Consider the following 17069-nt stretch of genomic DNA (forward strand, 5'->3'; position numbering starts at 1 on the left):
TTTCTGTTAAATTAATAAATGCAAATAATAGCATGGATAGCCTCATTTACTTTGTGTAAGATGTCCATATGGTGAAAGTATAAACTGGCATCAACATTACTCTTCCTTTGTACCTCTTATTTGTTTAGTTTTTTTAATGACAGATACTCTTTAAGCGCATTAATTGCAATGTTTTTTTTTTTTCAAAATATCATCATCCATATTACAGAAACTTCCTATCTTAAATCTTTTGTCCTTTTGAGATCCTAACAGAAATCACCATCATTATTAAACAGATAGGATTCTAGAGTAAGTACAGCTTTAGTTTATTTCTTTCAGTTTTAGGATTCAATTTTCCTTTTAGAACAAAATAGCAAAGTCACTCGCAGTAAAACACTTAGAATACTCCTCCTTTCCCTTCATTCCTGACTCTGTTTTCCACCTACTCTTTATTTAACTCTATTTACTGCTAGGGAAAAAACACAGAGCAGTGGATCTTAGTCTTCTGGTATAATCATTTTTGGGTGAACTTTCCCTTTAAAATGATAAACATCAAAGTAAAATACATTGAAAATAAAGAAATAACAATTACATATTCATAATAATGGTGAAATAAATAAAACACAAATAAAAGTTTTTTTATCTCTCCTGCAATACTTCACTACCAAAGGTATTGCCTGTGTTTAATAAAGGCAAACAACAGTTGACTACACTACACAGTTGTTTTACACAGAATAATTACAAAACAGATTCTGTATTACACTGGAGCTCCCTCTTGTGTTTTTTCGGTCCTTCTTTTGGTAAAACAGAGTAGTTATGATTGTTTCTGTACCTTGCTTAAAATCATTGTTGTTGTTATTTTGTCATTTTTACAGCTATATATTATTTTTGTATTAATGTAAGAAATAATACTTGTGCCCTTTTTGATAAAAAAAAAAAAAAAAAAAAAGTGCCAACCAACTGAACTTTCCTCAAAGGCTCCAAATAAGAATGTGTTAATATCACATAGATTCTGAGGTAGCAAGATGAATCTTATGGGTAGACCCCTATTCTATTAGCTAATCCTATCTATTTGTTTATTAAAGTTTCATAATAGTATTAGATCTCTTTTTATTTACTGTAATAGTAATGGCTAATATTTCTGTGAAGAAAGTGAATGAGTTCTTTCTACCACAAGATGGCAGCACTACGGAGGGAAATGAAGTGGAAATTCCAGGCTTGGGTGAGACTTCGCATAGGGCTTTCTGAAACTTCTCAGAAATGTTGTTAAGAATAGTCCTAAGCTTTGACTTAAGTGTCAAATAATTCGTAGCAAAAGTAGGACTTGTGTTGAGAAGGAGCTTTTATAAAGAAGATAAAAGCAACTTTCTGCAAAGTCTCAGCCTCATTCTTAAAGGGATAGTTCACCCAAAAATGAAGTCTCATCATTTACTTCACCTCATGCCATCCACTTCTGCAAAACACAAATGAAGACTTTTATAAGAATATTTCAGCACTGTTGGTTCTTGCAATGCAAGTGAATGGTGGCCAGAACTTTGAAGGTCCAAACGGGACATAAAAGCAGCATAAAAGTAATCCATAAGACTCCAGTGGTTAAATCCATATCTTCAGAAGCAATATGATAGGTGTAGGTGAGAAACAAATCAAAATGTAAGTACTTTATTGCTCTAAATCTCCACTTTCACTTTCACATCTAAAAGTCACATGTGGTGCTTGTTTAGTTTCACTTTCACATCTGAAATTGAAAAGTTAAGAGGAGCTTTAGAGTAAAAAATTACTTAAATATTGTTCTGTTTCTCACCCAGACCTATTAGATTGCTTCTGAAGATCTGGATTAAACCACTGGAGTCTTACAGATTACTTCTATGTTTCCTTTATGTGATTTTTGGAGCTAAAAGGTCTGATCATCATTCCCTTGCACTGTATGGACCTGCTGAGTTGAGATATATTTCTAAAAATCCTTGTTTGTGTTCAGCTGAAGAAAGAAAGTCATACACATCTGGGATGGCATGAGGGTGAATAAATGATGAGAGAACTTTCATTTTTTAATTAACTATCCCTTTAACGAGAGAGAAGTTGCACGGTTGTTTTTCCCTCATCTGTGCAATGTATGATTAGAAATAATATTTCTTTTAATCTTTTTGATCACTAACTGACAGTAAATAACAGAAAGTATATTTAAAAAGACATGAAATGAAAATAGGGTGCCTGGGTCTCATCTTTGGATACAAAATACACGAAACAAAGCAAAAGGAAACTTTTACTTGTATACTGTGTATGACTAGCTTGTACAAATATTTATTGCATAAGTTCTCAAATTCTAATTTACAACCTTTCAAGACATCCAACAGGCACGTCACTGGTCTGTAGCCATGCTTTAAAATGAAGAATGTTGTGAAAACAGTCCGGGAAAAAAGTTTAATTAAAGTCAGAGTTGACGTTGTTAAATGCAATGTTGTTGTTATCTAAAATAAAGCACTGGTGACAGCGCAATCATAACAGATCCAGACCCACTGCAGCCAAATAAGGTCAATTTCCTTCAGAGTTCATGCTCACGGGACACAACATGCTGTAAAAGATGAGGCTGGATCCAGCTTCTTAATCGCAGTTTCTTATTCAGTAAAAGGATCAAGGCTCTCATGTTCTTCTTCGCCACTACACAACTCAAGCTCTGGCAAGTAAAATCTGAAAATTTACTTGCCAGTGGCTTATAAAATAAAAATTGTATTTACATAGCGTGAAATTTGGTCACATACTATGCGAGTGATTTACTCACTATGTAGAGGGATGTTCAGCTTTTGAATGAACCCACTGATTCTCAATGTGAAAATGCACAGTAAATATACAGTAGGAATGCAATTACTAATGTTAATGAATAGAACCATGTTGTACAGTGATAACAAAATAAAATATCACAAACTTTATATCAAAATGAAGTGAAATGACCCACAGATGTGTTAATGTTGAATGTTATTCAAAATAACTAACATATAAAGTGATTTGATTTTGATTTAATTTAATTTTGATATTTTTTCAACTTTTGAGGGAATAATGTCCCAAAATCTACGTATATGGACATAATGTCTATCAGCAAGTTGACACACGAAAAATTAATGAAATTTGTAAAGTGGCATATCAAACAAAACTAGAGGTGCTACTCTTTACACCTAAACATGTTTCAATGAAAATACTTTCTTACCAGAGGCTCTTTTGTTGGCTCTGCGCCCGTAGAAGTGCTTCATGGACATTGTCGTCATGTTGTTGTATCACGTGACTCGGTACGCCAGAAGTTTAACCCTTACAGTCTAGGGTATGTTTACACGACAACGATGTACTAAAAACGGAAAAGTTTTTCCTTTGCGTTTTTGGAAAGTTTCACGTACAGACGACAACATTGTCAAAACGATCCCTGTTCACACGGATCCGCGAAAACGACTAAAAATGCTGTATTATGCATGCCAGGCCAGTAGTTGGCGATGTCACTTTTGTAAAGAAACACTATGCGCCTGCGCATATAAGCATTCTTCCACAGAGCGGTGAATACAAAAAATGAAGATGGCGATCGCTGGTCGTAGTAGTGATGCAGTAAATCTACACTTTGCTGGAGAAGCGTCAATAAACTCAAAATCTTGAGCAGCACAAACACAGTCCTGTAGTCCACCATTGTAGTTTTGAATGTCTCGCGCATTGTTTTGAAGTACTCGCACGTATGCCTATAGACTGAACACGTAATACGCGTGCGTATACGTCATCGTTTTCACAAATTCGTGTTTTTGTATGTTTACACGGAGATGATAACGGCATCGTTTTCAAAAACTTGCACTTTGAAACCAGTTTTCAAAAGTTTGCATTTTCAGGCCCCAAAACACCGTTGTCATGTATACGAACAGCCAAAACGCATAAAAAGTTTTCTGTTGTTAGTTGAAAATGTTGTCGTGTAAATGGCCCCTTGTTGTGAACAGTATTCAGTCGGTTTAAATTCATTTAAATTTTACATCGCGTATAGCAAAGCCAAATTATAACATCCACGCATGTGGTCGCGAGGTCACACAAGGATAAAGTGCTAAGGTCAGGCTTTGGTCGGGTTCTTTTCAAATGCAGCTATGTACCATTTTCTAAAATGTCTTTTTACCCATTGAAATGTTAAAAAGTTTGTCATTATGTTTTCATTTTCAGAGCTGGCATCAGACTGGGGTTAATATTTGTTTTCTTTTTTTCTGAAACCCTCTGATCAAACATGATAATAGAACAAATTGCTTAAATTTGGCAAAATCTTAAAACACCTGTTTGATTAGTATTATTTGGTAATTGTTTAATGAATAGATATTTTAAATTGTATAAAATTACTTAAATATGTTACATTGTATTTTGTAATGACACTGTGGCGGCAGGGGCATGGTCGAGCGTTCGTCCGGAGAGAGAGAGAGAGAGAGAGAGAAAGTGGCAAGGATGCACACACACGAGCGCTATTATGTCTAACGCCTGTTTATGATTGCAGTAAGCACTGTGGAGAGCGATATAAGGAGGAACCATACCAGCGACAGAGAGAGAGAGTTACCACATACAGCAGAGATTGTGAAGCTGTGTATGCTGAAAAGCTATTTGAGTTTGTCTAATTAAAAGATCTACCTTTTGAGTTAAAGTCCCAAGTTTCCCATTTCCTCCTTTCCCACCCAACGAACCCCTTCACAAACATTTAGAAAAAGTCTCTTAGATCTTGCATTAAAACATCCAATGAATGTTAGACACCTCACTTTGTCTTATTAATAAAAACATAAAATATAAAACATGTTTGTTTGTTTTTAAATTGGGAGTAGGTCTTTTTGGTGGTATAATTTGGTTTGGTGTGGTAGGAATGAATGCATTTGAATACAATTTGCTTTGGCAGAAAGTTGAACAACCTTGTTGTCATTATCGAGCAAGGAGGTCACACTTTCTATTTAAACAATCTTTCTGTGAAGCTTAGCCAAAAAGTCAATATTCCACAATTCCCCTGAAGGATGTTCTTTCATTTTAGTTAATTTTATGTAGCCAATTAGTGCAAATATTTCAGCATAAAGTGGTAAACTGTGAAATCACCAGATGCAGACCTACCTTCACTGCATGACACTCATTTGACTGCTGGGTGTTTAGGATGGGCCTTGCTAGCACTCCATGCAAATGAATCTCGAGACCAGTTTAACATGACATAATTTCTTGTAACAGTCATCTAGACTGTCTGACCATGAAGAAGTCTGGATTTCTTAGCTTCCTGCTGCTGGTGCCCCATCTGTCTGCTGATGAACCTCTACCAGGATTAGTAAAGTACTTCTTCTATGTTAATAGGTATTTTTCTTGGCATGAAACAAGGGTGTATTGCAACAATCATTATGGTGATTTTTTTTAGAGTCTAAGATGAGAACAATCGTCATGGTTACTGGTGTAACCTCCGTTCCCTGATGGAGGGAACGAGACGTTGTGTCAATGTAGTGACACTAGGGGTCACTCTTGGGAGCCCGAGACACCTCTGGTCTTTGATAAAAGGCCAATGAAAACTGGCGAGTGGTATTTGCATGTCACTCCCCCGGACATACGGGTATAAAAGGAGCTGGTATGCAACCACTCATTCAGGTTTTATGCTGAGGAGCCAATATAAGGTCCGGCCATTTCAGCGGGTAGTTCAGTGTTGTGGCAGGAGGGACACAACGTCTCGTTCCCTCCATCAGGGAACGGAGGTTACACCAGTAACCATGACGTTCCCTATCTGTCACACACTCAACGTTGTGTCGATGTAGTGACACTAGGGGTCCCTATACGAAACGCCACAACTGGCTGAACTGTGTTACGTGAACTGGCGGTGTGTGGTGGGCAGACTGCTGTGTGCCTTATAGCCAGCACATCAGGTTGACACGTAACCTCCCCCAACATAGTTATGAGTGTCGAACGGCCCTTTTTGGGGACAAGTCGACTACCCAAAGATAGAGACAGGCTTAACCCAGTCGTGGCCTCTTTTCCCCTTCTCTTTTTCCACTCCCTAAAAAAGAAGGGGGATTATCCGACTGGGCCGCCAGGTCTAGTCAGGGGGTGTCCCTCCCAAGGGGAAGACACCGCGGAGACCACACCTCGCCCAAAGAGAGGGGGGGATATTTAAGTGGAAGAATACATCACACGGTCTTTCCAACCATGTGGAGAGCCTTCAAGGTAGATCCTGCCCAATGGGGGAGGAGTTACTACAAACATGGAGACATGTTTGGGGCTCTGCCCAAGGAAGGCGCAGTTTGCCAGCAGGGAAACGAACTAGCGGAAGATATACATCGCATGGGGTTAGACTTACAGGGAACCGCCACATGCGGAGCACCTACCCCAGAACAGGGCTCTTAGTTAGCGCATGTACTGGGCCAGCAGCGAGTCTCTCCGAAAACTGGGTGGGAACCTTGGGCACATAGCCCGGTCAGGGTCTCAGGATCATGTGAGAGTAACCTGGACCGAACTCCAGGCACGTTTCGCTGACAGAGAACGCTTGCAGGTCACCTACCCTCTTGATGGAAGTGAGCGCAGTCAGGAGGGCAGTCTTCAAGGAGAGTGCCTTAAGCTAGGCTGACTGCAAAGGCTCAAAGGGGGCTCTCTGTAGACCCTGAAGAACTACAGAGGTCCGATGAGGGAACGAGGCGCGGTCTGGAGGGATTCAGCCTCCTGGCGCCTCTTAGGAACCTGATGATCAGGTCGAGCTTCCCTAAGGACTTACCGTCGACTGCGTCATGCTGCTATGGCGGCAATGTACACCTTCAGGGTGGAAGGGGACAGCCTCCCTTCCAACCTCTCCTGCAGGAAGGAAAGCACTGATCTGACTGTGCATCTCTGGGGGTCTTCCCGACGGGAAGAACACCACTTAGCGAACAGACACCACTTAAAGGCATACAGGCGCCTCTTAGAGGGGGCCCTAACCTGAGTGATCGTATCCATCACCGCAGATGGTAGACCTGTTAGGTCTTCCATGTCCCGTCCAGGGGCAAGACATGGAGATTCCAGAGGTCTGGGCGCGGGTGCCGGATGGTGCCCCGTCCCTGAGAAAGAAGGTCCTTCCTCAGGGGAATTCACCAGGGGGGAGCTGTTGTGAGGAGCGTGAGGTCCAAGCACCATGTCTGGGCAGGCCAGTAGGGTGCTACCAGGATGACCTGCTCCTCATCCTCCCTGACCTTGCACAGGGTCTGTGCAAGCAGGCTCACTGGGGGAAATGCATATTTGCACATGCCAGGGGGCCAGCTGTGTGCCAGCGCGTCTATGCCAAGGGGGGCCTCAGTCAGGGTGTACCAGAGCAGGCAGTGGGGAGGATTCTTGGGAGGAAAACAGGTGCACCTGTGCCTGTCGAATCGACTCCAAATCAGCTGGACCACTTGAGGGTGGAGTCTCCACTCTCCCCTGAGGGTAACCTGTCATGACAGCGCGTCCGCTGTTGTGCTGAGGTTGCCCTGGATGTGAGTGGCTTGCAGCGACTTGAAGTTCTGCTGACTCCAGAGGAGGAGACGGCGGGCGAGTTGTGATATACAACGAGAGCGCAAACCGCCTTGGCGGTTGACATATGCTACCATTGTCGTGTTGTCTGTCTGAACTAACATGTGCTTGCCCTGGATCAACGGCCGAAACCTCCGCAGGGCGAGCAGAATTGCCAACAACTCGAGGCAGTTGATGTGCCAATGCAGTCGCGGACCCGTCCAGAGGCCGGTGGCTGCATGCCCATTGCAAACAGCGCCCCAGCCCATTTTGGAGGCATCTGTCATGACCACGACGCACCTGGAGACCAGTTCTAGAGGAACACCTGCCCGTAGAAACGAGAGGTCGGTCCATGGGCTGAAAAGACGGTGACAGACCGGCGTGATGACCATGCGACGTGTCCCGTGGTGCCATGCCCATCTCGGGACTCAAGTCTGGAGCCAGTGCTGAAGCGGCCTCATATGCATCAACCCGAGCGGGGTGGCCACCGCCGAGGATGCCATATGCCCCAGGAGCCTCTGAAAAACTTTCAGTGGAACCACTGTTTCTGTTTGAAGCCTTCAAACAGGCCAGCACTGACTGGGCGCGCTCGTTCGTAACGTGCGCCGTCAAGGAGACCAAGTCCAACTCCAAACCGAGAAAAGAGATGCTCTGAACCGGGAGGAGCTTGCTCTTTTCCCAGTTGACCCGAAGTCCTAGTCAGCTGAGGTGTGAGAGCACAAGGTCCCTGTGTGTGCACAACATGTCTCGAGAATGAGCTAGGATTAGCCAGTCATCAAGATAGTTGAGAACGCTAATGCCCACCTCCCTTAACGGGGCAAGGGCAGCCTCTGCGACCTTCGTAAAGACACGAGGAGACAGGGACAGGCCGAAAGGGAGGACTTTGTACTGATACGCCTGACTCTCGGATGCAGGAAGGGTCTGTGTCAAGGAAGGATCGAGACGTGAAGTACGCATCCTTCAGGTCTACCGCCACGAACTCACAGGTCCAAGACTGGATGCAACCCACCGCCTTTTTTTGGTATGATGAAGTAGGGGCTGAAAAACCCCTTCTTTATCTCGGCTGGAGGGACAGGTTCTATCGCGCCCTTCCGTAGGAGGGTAGCGATCTCCACGCAAGGTAGCAGCGTTTTCGTCTTTCACCAAGGTGAAGTGGACACCGCTGAACCTGGGCGGACACCCGGCGAAGTGAATCACACAGCCGAGTCGGACGGTCCGGACCAGCCCTCATGACGGACTGAAAAGCGCAAGCTATGCGTCCAAGTTCCATGCAAGGGGGACCAAAGGGACAACGTCATCGGACGTACTGGCAGGTGGAGCCTCGCGGCTGGGCAGAGCTTGAGGTGCCACACCACGTCGTGGCTGTGCTGAGTCTAAGGACATCGAAGCACTTACCTGGCTCCTTGTGACCACCCCCGGAACAGCCTGGGATGGGGGAGGAAGAGGCCTATCCTCGTGACCCGTGGAGACTGTCACATCGGGGGTGGATTTGTGCCACAGCTGGGCACTCAGGGGCGGGAGACCGCCGCTGGAGCGCCAAACCTGCCAAATAGAGTGGTGGACGGTGGTCGTGATGACGGCCGCGCACACCGGATACGTGACCCAGGGAACAAGGAAACCTCTCTTGCTGAGCTCTTGAGTACTGCAGCCACTTGGGCATGCAGCGCAATTAAATGCAAAAGGTAACAAAAAGATGGAGATCTGCTTACCAGCTCCAGAGCAGCGGGTTTCGTTGTACCTGGGTCACCCGTCTCAAGGGCGCTTTGAAGCCTTTCACGGGTTCTGGGCAGCCGCGAGACGGGTGGCGTCTGCTTCCTGCGGTGGGCTCCACGCCGGGGCCGGGCCAAAGGGCCGGGCTGTGGCGGAGCCTGTGCAGTTACTGCAGAGGGACGCCCTTGGTGATGAGTAGATGGGGTGCGGGATCTTGAGCCGCGCCGGGGCAGGATATGCCAGCTAGCATCCATCTACTGCTCTACCATCGAAAACTGCTGGGCAAATCCTCAGCGGTGTCACCGAATAGGCCTGCCTGGGAAATGGGGGCAGCAAGGAATCGTGTCTTGTCGGCCTCACCCATCTCGACCAGGTTGAGCCAAAGGTGCCGCTCCTGGACCACTAGTGTCCACCCGAGAGACCGCGCCGTGACCTCCGTCGCTCGGAGAGCGAGGTCGGTCGCCGAGCACAGTTCCTGCATCAATTCCGGGGCGGAACTCGTGCAGTTCCTTTAGCGCCTTGGTGGACTTGCAGGCGAGCCGTGGCGTGCAGGGAGGAGGCGGCTTGTCCAGCAGCACCATAGGCCTTGGCCGTTAGAGACTACGTAAATCTACAGGCTTTGGACAGGGGCTTTGGGCACCCGCGCATGCACTTCCGGGAAGAAAGGAACGGGGCGGGGCATGGCTTTGAGCGGCGCCGCGAGCCCAGGAACCAATCACTGAGCCGCGAGGGTTCAGGGAAGAGCAGTGATTTCCACTCTAGCCGATGCTCGCGGCTGCCCGGGAAAGCATGTCGTCATCTCCACGTCAGCCTGTGACTGGGCAATCGACCCCGAAGGGAGGAGCCCAGCTGAGGCTTCCGACTGGAGGAGCCCACTCTCCGATGCTGCGCTCGAGAGCTCATCACTTTCGCAGGCTCTGAATAAGAGGTCGAACTCGCCGTGAGACGAGCCGGCGGACTCATCCGGAAGCCCGATCGGGGCAGACGAGCGAGCTGGGGAATGGGAGGTCCGCGGGGGGGATACCCAGCAGAGGCGGTCCCATTGGGGTCCCCAAATCGCCCCCCAGTGCTAGCCGCGCTGGCCTCATACCCATGGGTAAAAGACAGAGGCGGGGAGCCTCTGGGGTGGCTCGCTTTCTTACGAAGGCGAGCCGCGACCGCAACGTTGCCATGGACATATTCTCGCAATGAAAACATGACCATCCACGAATGCTGTCTCCGCGTAAGCAGTGCCCAGACATGAAAGACAGTGATCGTGACCGTCAGAAGGCGAGAGATAACGAGCGCAACCAGGAATAACACACAATCGGGAAAAGCATCTTTAAAAAGACATTCCGTGTGTGCCGCTCTTTTAGAGAAATATACTCTTTTATTTCTGCCGAAGCGCCCAGGGGCATTCTCTGCAGTGCACCAGTGCAGAGGGGGGAGAAGCCGCTGAAATGCGCCATCAGATCCAGCAGAGGTGAATGAACAGTAGTATTCAGCTCAGTGAGCATGACCGTTCGCTCCGAAGAGAAAATCTGAATGAGTGGTTGCATACCAGCTCCTGTTATACCCGTATGTCCAGGGGGAGTGGCATGCAATTACCACTCGCCAATTTTCACTGGCCTTTTATCAAAGACCAGAGGTGTCTCGGGCTCCCAAGAGTGACCCCTAGTGTCACAACATCGACACAACGTCGAGTAAGTGACAGATAGGGAACTGAAGAATCTCTCCGGTTCTGCCAAATAGCTCTCTTGGATCAGACTTCATAGAGGAGATACATTGTGGAATTGGGTAGATGACACCAGAGCCTCCTATTTCAACTTCTATACATCTGGGGATTGTGTCTCTATAAACAAGAACGGATTGTGGCATAGCGGCTCATGTGACAACATATTAACTACTGTGTCATGAAGTTTCAGGAGAATGGAAAGTTCATAATTATAGTAAGAACTGGCTTGATGCTAAAACACATTGTCAACAAAAGCATGATGGTCTTGCAATTATACATAATGTAAATGACAACAATGACTTCAGTGCTGTAATACCAGATGGTTTTGCTTGGATTGGGCTGGCTAAAATTACAGAAGACCCTTTGATATTGGAAAATGGCGAGGTCTTCACATACTTCAACTGGTCCAACCTCTTCTTTTGCACTGTAATGGATTGGAGAGGCTTCTGGTATGACCGTGTTTGTTTTGAGGAACATCCATTTGTCTGCTTCAGAAAAATTTACAGTAGCCATGAATTCATGCTGGTCAATGAGAAAAAATTCTAGAGTGAATCTCAGACCCACTGCAAGCTGTTGAACATGAACCTAGTCATGGTGAAAACCCAAGAAGAAATCACTGCCCTGGTGGGGTATATCCATGGAGTCTACAGATCCTTTATGGGTGATCCTTACTTTGGGATTGGGTTGTATAATGACCCTTGGTATTGGGTTAACAGCACTTCAAAAATTAGAAACTGGCAATACATGCAACCTGATATTCAAGATTTCAGTTACAACAGCATATCACATAACAGTTGTGTAGCATAGATGGATGGTAAATGGTTTGATGAGGACTGTACAGAGCCACTTCCTTTCTTTTGTTTGGCCACAGTGCGCTCCATGATCCTGGTGTCAAAACCCAAATCATGGGAGTAGGCCTTGGAGTACTGCAGAGTTACAAATGTGGACTTGGCAAGTCTGGTATCATCTGCAGAACAGCAGGTGGCCCAGAGGACAATTGAACATGTCCAGAATGATCATGTATGAATTGGGCTGCGCTTTCTGGCAGGTAGTTGGTTCTGGGTATATATGGGGATAGTTTAGTGTATGAGAACTGGATAGACGGTGGACAGCCACAGCGCCCTGTTCCTTATCGCTGTGGTGCCCTTTCTGTAGCAAATGGGAATTGGGAAGCCAGGCCATGTGAGGAAAGACTGGACTTTCTCTTTTTCCAGAAGTTACTGTTATGGAAAAGACGAAGGGTTCCCATTGTCATGGCAAATGCTGGAAATATCAGGGAATTTTAAAAGTGTGATTTTCCTGGCCTGGAAAAGCCATGGACATTAATGAAATAAAAAAATAAAAAAATAAAAAAATAAAAAAAAGTAATGGAAATTTCTTAAAAAAGTGAATATGATCTCTTTAGTTAACTGTTTCATTGGAATTGCAATTTGTGAGTGCATTCTCTATTAAATTATATTTTTAAGTGACTTATGAAAAAGATGCAGAGTTCCTACTGTCATGAAAAAACCTAGAAATATCAGGGAATGTACCTTTTTCACATTAGTAAACTAGTGGATTCAACTTTTATAGCTGTGAATGGAAGAGCACAGTAGATATTATTTTTGCGTTCCTATTTGCCCCAACAACAGAAAGAAAGAAAACTCTAATACTAGTTTCCACAATTTTCCAAAAAAGGAAAAAACAGAGTGGTTGATTATAGCAGTCAAAAGAAAGAAATATGCCAAATTTACTGTCACCACCTCAGCAGCTGTATTTGAAATCCCCTTGCAGCAGTGGTAACTGTAGTTTTTATTTATTTATTAATGCCAGGAAAATATTACATTACAAATAATCTTACAAATGTAATATAAAAATTGAAATTGTTTAATTATAAAACAGTGCTGCAAATTAAGGCGGAAATGCGTCATTACACTGTGAAAAAGGCCCGTTTTTAAAATTGTGATTTATAGTCAAGGAAAAATCATGGAAAGTGACTAAATTAAAAAAAGATATGTAAATATAATGTAATGTAATATGAAGACAAAACCCAAAACTTGCATAAGTACAGCAAAAGGAGAGTTTAATTAAAGTTGAATTAAATGTAGTCACTCCTTTAGTTGCATAGTTTGTTATTTTAATAGCATAATTTCAAATATGGTTGAAACTCTGCAAAGTTAAGTTAATGTAAAGCTTGGCTAAAATGTATGCTTCATATTTAGCTATAGAGTTCATAGAACCTTTAAGGGTGGATCTTTCTATTCGAACAGTTGCTAGTGAAAAAGCAGGAAATAAACCATTGTAAGATGGATAATGGCAAGATAATTTCAAAGTCATTGATAAACATTCAAGAAAGAATATCTTGTAAAAGTAATGTCTAATGAGCGTTAATTTTCTTGTAACATTTTGAAAATCTTAAAATTGAAAACACACTTGGCATTTAATTAATTTTGATGATGTTTTTTTGTTTTTTGGGGGTGTTTTTTATTTTATTTTTATGGATTTTGTTTAGTCTTTAAAAGTATATAGTCCTGAAACATTGTTGTTTTGTGTAAATTTTTCACTGCAAAATAGGTACAGTAGTTTCTGTATTGTAGATAATTACATATTAAATATACTTGTAGATAATTATGTATGCAATACTGTCTGCTTTCCTCACCCAGAAAACAACTAATAATTTCTATGGATGCCTTCATATGACTCATCTGTCATATTTTATGTTTTCAAAATTCATATGATAGTTTTGTATGGGGAACAGACCTACAGACCGAACTCATGTCTTATGAGTTTTATTCCTGCAGGGGGCGCTTGCCGCTGTGAAAACCGAATCCTCTACGCATCCACATTTAAATCTCAGATCGCTTTATATCTTACTGCAGACATAGTTATTTTTTAATAAAACCTGATAATTGCACGGATTCATGCCTATGAATGGAAATCCACCTCAGCATTACCTTTTTATTTCAAACAAGCTGTTGTTCAACCACTTTTTAAAAAAACAAATCTTGATCCATCTTTGCCCCAAAACTATAGGCCTATTTCTAAGTTACCATTTATGGCTAAGGTTTTGGAAAAAGTGGTTGCTAATCAACTTACAGCTGTTTTGGATGCTTATAATTTGTTTGACAAATTTCAGTCTGGTTTCCGTCAGTTGCACTCTACTGAAACTGCTCTCAGTTTCAAATGATTTGTTAATGCAAGGTGATGCAGGTAAATGTTCTGTACTGACTTTTAGATCTTTCAGCTGCTTCTGACACTGTCGATCACTGTATATTAGTTGAAAGGCTTAGAAAAGGTGTTGGTATCTCTGGAATAGCCTTGAAGTAGTTCTCGTCAAACTTATCAGACAGGTCTTTTTCAGTCAGAAAAAGTCAAATTATGTCTCATCAACGGCATCTGTGTCCTGTGGTGTTCCCCAGGGCTCTGTTTTGGCCCCATTGCTATTTGCATTATATTTGTTGCCTTTAGGGCAATTAATAAGTACATTTCAGGGTGTACAGTATGTTTTCACTGTTATGCAGATGATATTCAACTATATATTTATTTTAAGCCACATGAAATTACTAAATTGTCTATTCTTCTAAACTGCATAAACTCTAAAGTTTGGATGGCTGAAAAATACTTGCAGTTAAATGCTGAAAAAAAAAGTTATTATTTCTGCTTTTTACTTGTCTTAATAATGCATCCTTGAAATTATTACAAGTGGTTCAAAATGCTGCTGCCAAACTTTTAACTAAGTCATCAAAGAGATCACATGTAACACCAATTTTAATTTTTTTTTACACTGGCTCCCAGTAAAATTTAGAATTCAATTTAAAATTCTTGTGATGGTGTTTAGAGAATTGCATGGTCAAGCTCCTGCTTATATAAAAGAGTTGTTGCAACCTTATAACTTCAGCAGGAATCTGAGATCTTCGGAACAGGTCTTGTTAGCTGTTCCTCGCTCTAGACTAAAGACTAAAGGTGGCTGTGCCTTTGAGGTTGTTGCTCCCAAATTGTGGAATGCTCTCCCTTTGGATTTAAGATCTATGGACTCTGTGGTCATTTTTAAAAAGCAGCTAAAAACCCACTTGTTTAAAATTGCTTTGGTCTAATTTGTTTGTTTTGTCTTTGTTTGTTTTTTATGCTTCCTTGTTTTTATATTGTGGATGTTAAGCACTTTGTAACATCTGTTCTAGAAAGGTGCTATAGAAATAAAATTTACTTACTTACCTTTAAAATAATTTTTGAAAATTCTCATTCAGTAATAATAAAGAACTGTGATTGGCCCATCCTGGCCAGTGCTGAGAAAATTTACAGGTGCCACAGTTGTTGGCCGATAGGGGGGACTTTGTCTGACTCAGTCACGCATTTGCAAGATATCTCATTCAAATTATTATCAGCGTTGATATATATACACTCACTCACTCACTCACGGTCAAAAGTTTTGAAACACTTAACCGAAATGTTTCTCGTGATCTTAAAAATCTTTTGATCTGAAGGTGTATGCTTACATGTTTGAAATTAGTTTTGTAGACAAAAATATAATTGTGCCACCATATTAATTTATTTCATTATAAATCTAAAATGTAATACAAATAAATAAATAAATAAATAAAAGTTTTTGAAATTGATGACTTGGACCAAATAATAAAGAAAAGCAGCCAATAAGTGCCCAACATATAGATGGGAACTCCTTCAATACTGTTTAAAAAGTATCCCAGGGTGATACGTCAAGAAGTTGGTTGAGAAAATGTCAAGAGTACATGTCTGCAAATTCTAGGCAAAGGGTGACTACTTTGAAGATGCTAAAAAATAACACAGTTTTGATTCATTTTGTATTTTGTTTAGTCACAACATAATTCCCATAGTTCCATTTATGTTATTCCATAGTTTTAATGACTTCACTATTATTCTAAAATGTGAAAAAAAAATTATAATAAAGAATGAGTAAGTGTTTCAAAACTTTTGACCAGTACAGACAGACACATGACACATGATTGATGATGACATGATTGATTGATGATGACATGATTGATCTGTTTCTCACCTACACTTATCAAATCGATTCTGAAGATATTGACTGAACCACTGGCATCGTATTGATTACTTTTATGCTACCTTTACGTCCTTTGAGCTTCAAAGTTCTGGCCACCATACACTTGCATTGGATCTACAGAGCTGAGATGTTCTTCTAAAAATCTTCATCTGTCTTCAGCAGTATAAATAAATTCATACACATCTAGGATGACATGAGGGTGAGTAAATGATGAGAGAATTTTCTTTAATGTTTAAAAAATATATTCTTTGAAAGATTGCATTCAAACTGAAAAGAACACCATGTTTGAACATTTTTAGAATTATCTGTACTGTTCACATTCAGAACTCTCTGAGCTTGTAAGAGATTCATTTGCATCCATGCCTATACTGAATACACAACTCATTCTATTATGCCGTCTTCTGCCCTTGGAATTGTGGAGAATGGAGAACTTTGTTTACAGTAAATTCTCTCAAAACTGATTGAAACTCAACTTTGACTCCTGGGCCCATTTGCAAGAAACCCCTTAAAAATAAAACAGGCTGTTCTTGCCCATTTCTTCTGAAATAAAAAAAACCCACATTCAAAGCATAATTTGTATTTAGTTTTGAAACTAAATGAAATAAAAAAAAAAAAATAATAATGACATTAACGTAAAATGACAAAAGCTGTGCCTCAGTAAGTGCACTGACACTATACACTCAGCCATCTAGTGTATGAATGTTAAAAGGGTAGCATCATGCTTAAAGGAACACTAAAAACAATTTTTTTTTTTTTTTTACCACACTGAAGCATTTGCCATTTTACAGATGACTGACTTTTCAAACACACTGATGTGTTGCCACTAGCTTTAGCATGTTAGCCAACCTAGCCAAAGTCCAACACTTATATCTCAAATAATGTTGATATTCACCAACGTGGGGTGATGGTATAACATTCAAAAGCGGGTACTCTGAAGGGAGCATGGCCTTACTGTATAGGCCTAAACATATCCTTCACTAACTGCCTTGTGGAATGGCTCTTGAAGGGATTCAGTTTACCTCTTTTTTTTTTTTTTTTGGAATGACCCTCTGACTTGCATCCACTTCCCACAGTGCCCTTCAAGAGCACAACAGTACAGTTTGGAAGTTGACTTTCACTTTATTTCAGTTGAAGTAGTACATTATACAGGTACTTGTGGTACTCTCCTGTTCTCTGCAT

This window comes from Myxocyprinus asiaticus, chromosome 37, assembly GCF_019703515.2.
Source record: "Myxocyprinus asiaticus isolate MX2 ecotype Aquarium Trade chromosome 37, UBuf_Myxa_2, whole genome shotgun sequence".
Lineage (NCBI taxonomy): Eukaryota > Metazoa > Chordata > Actinopteri > Cypriniformes > Catostomidae > Myxocyprinus > Myxocyprinus asiaticus.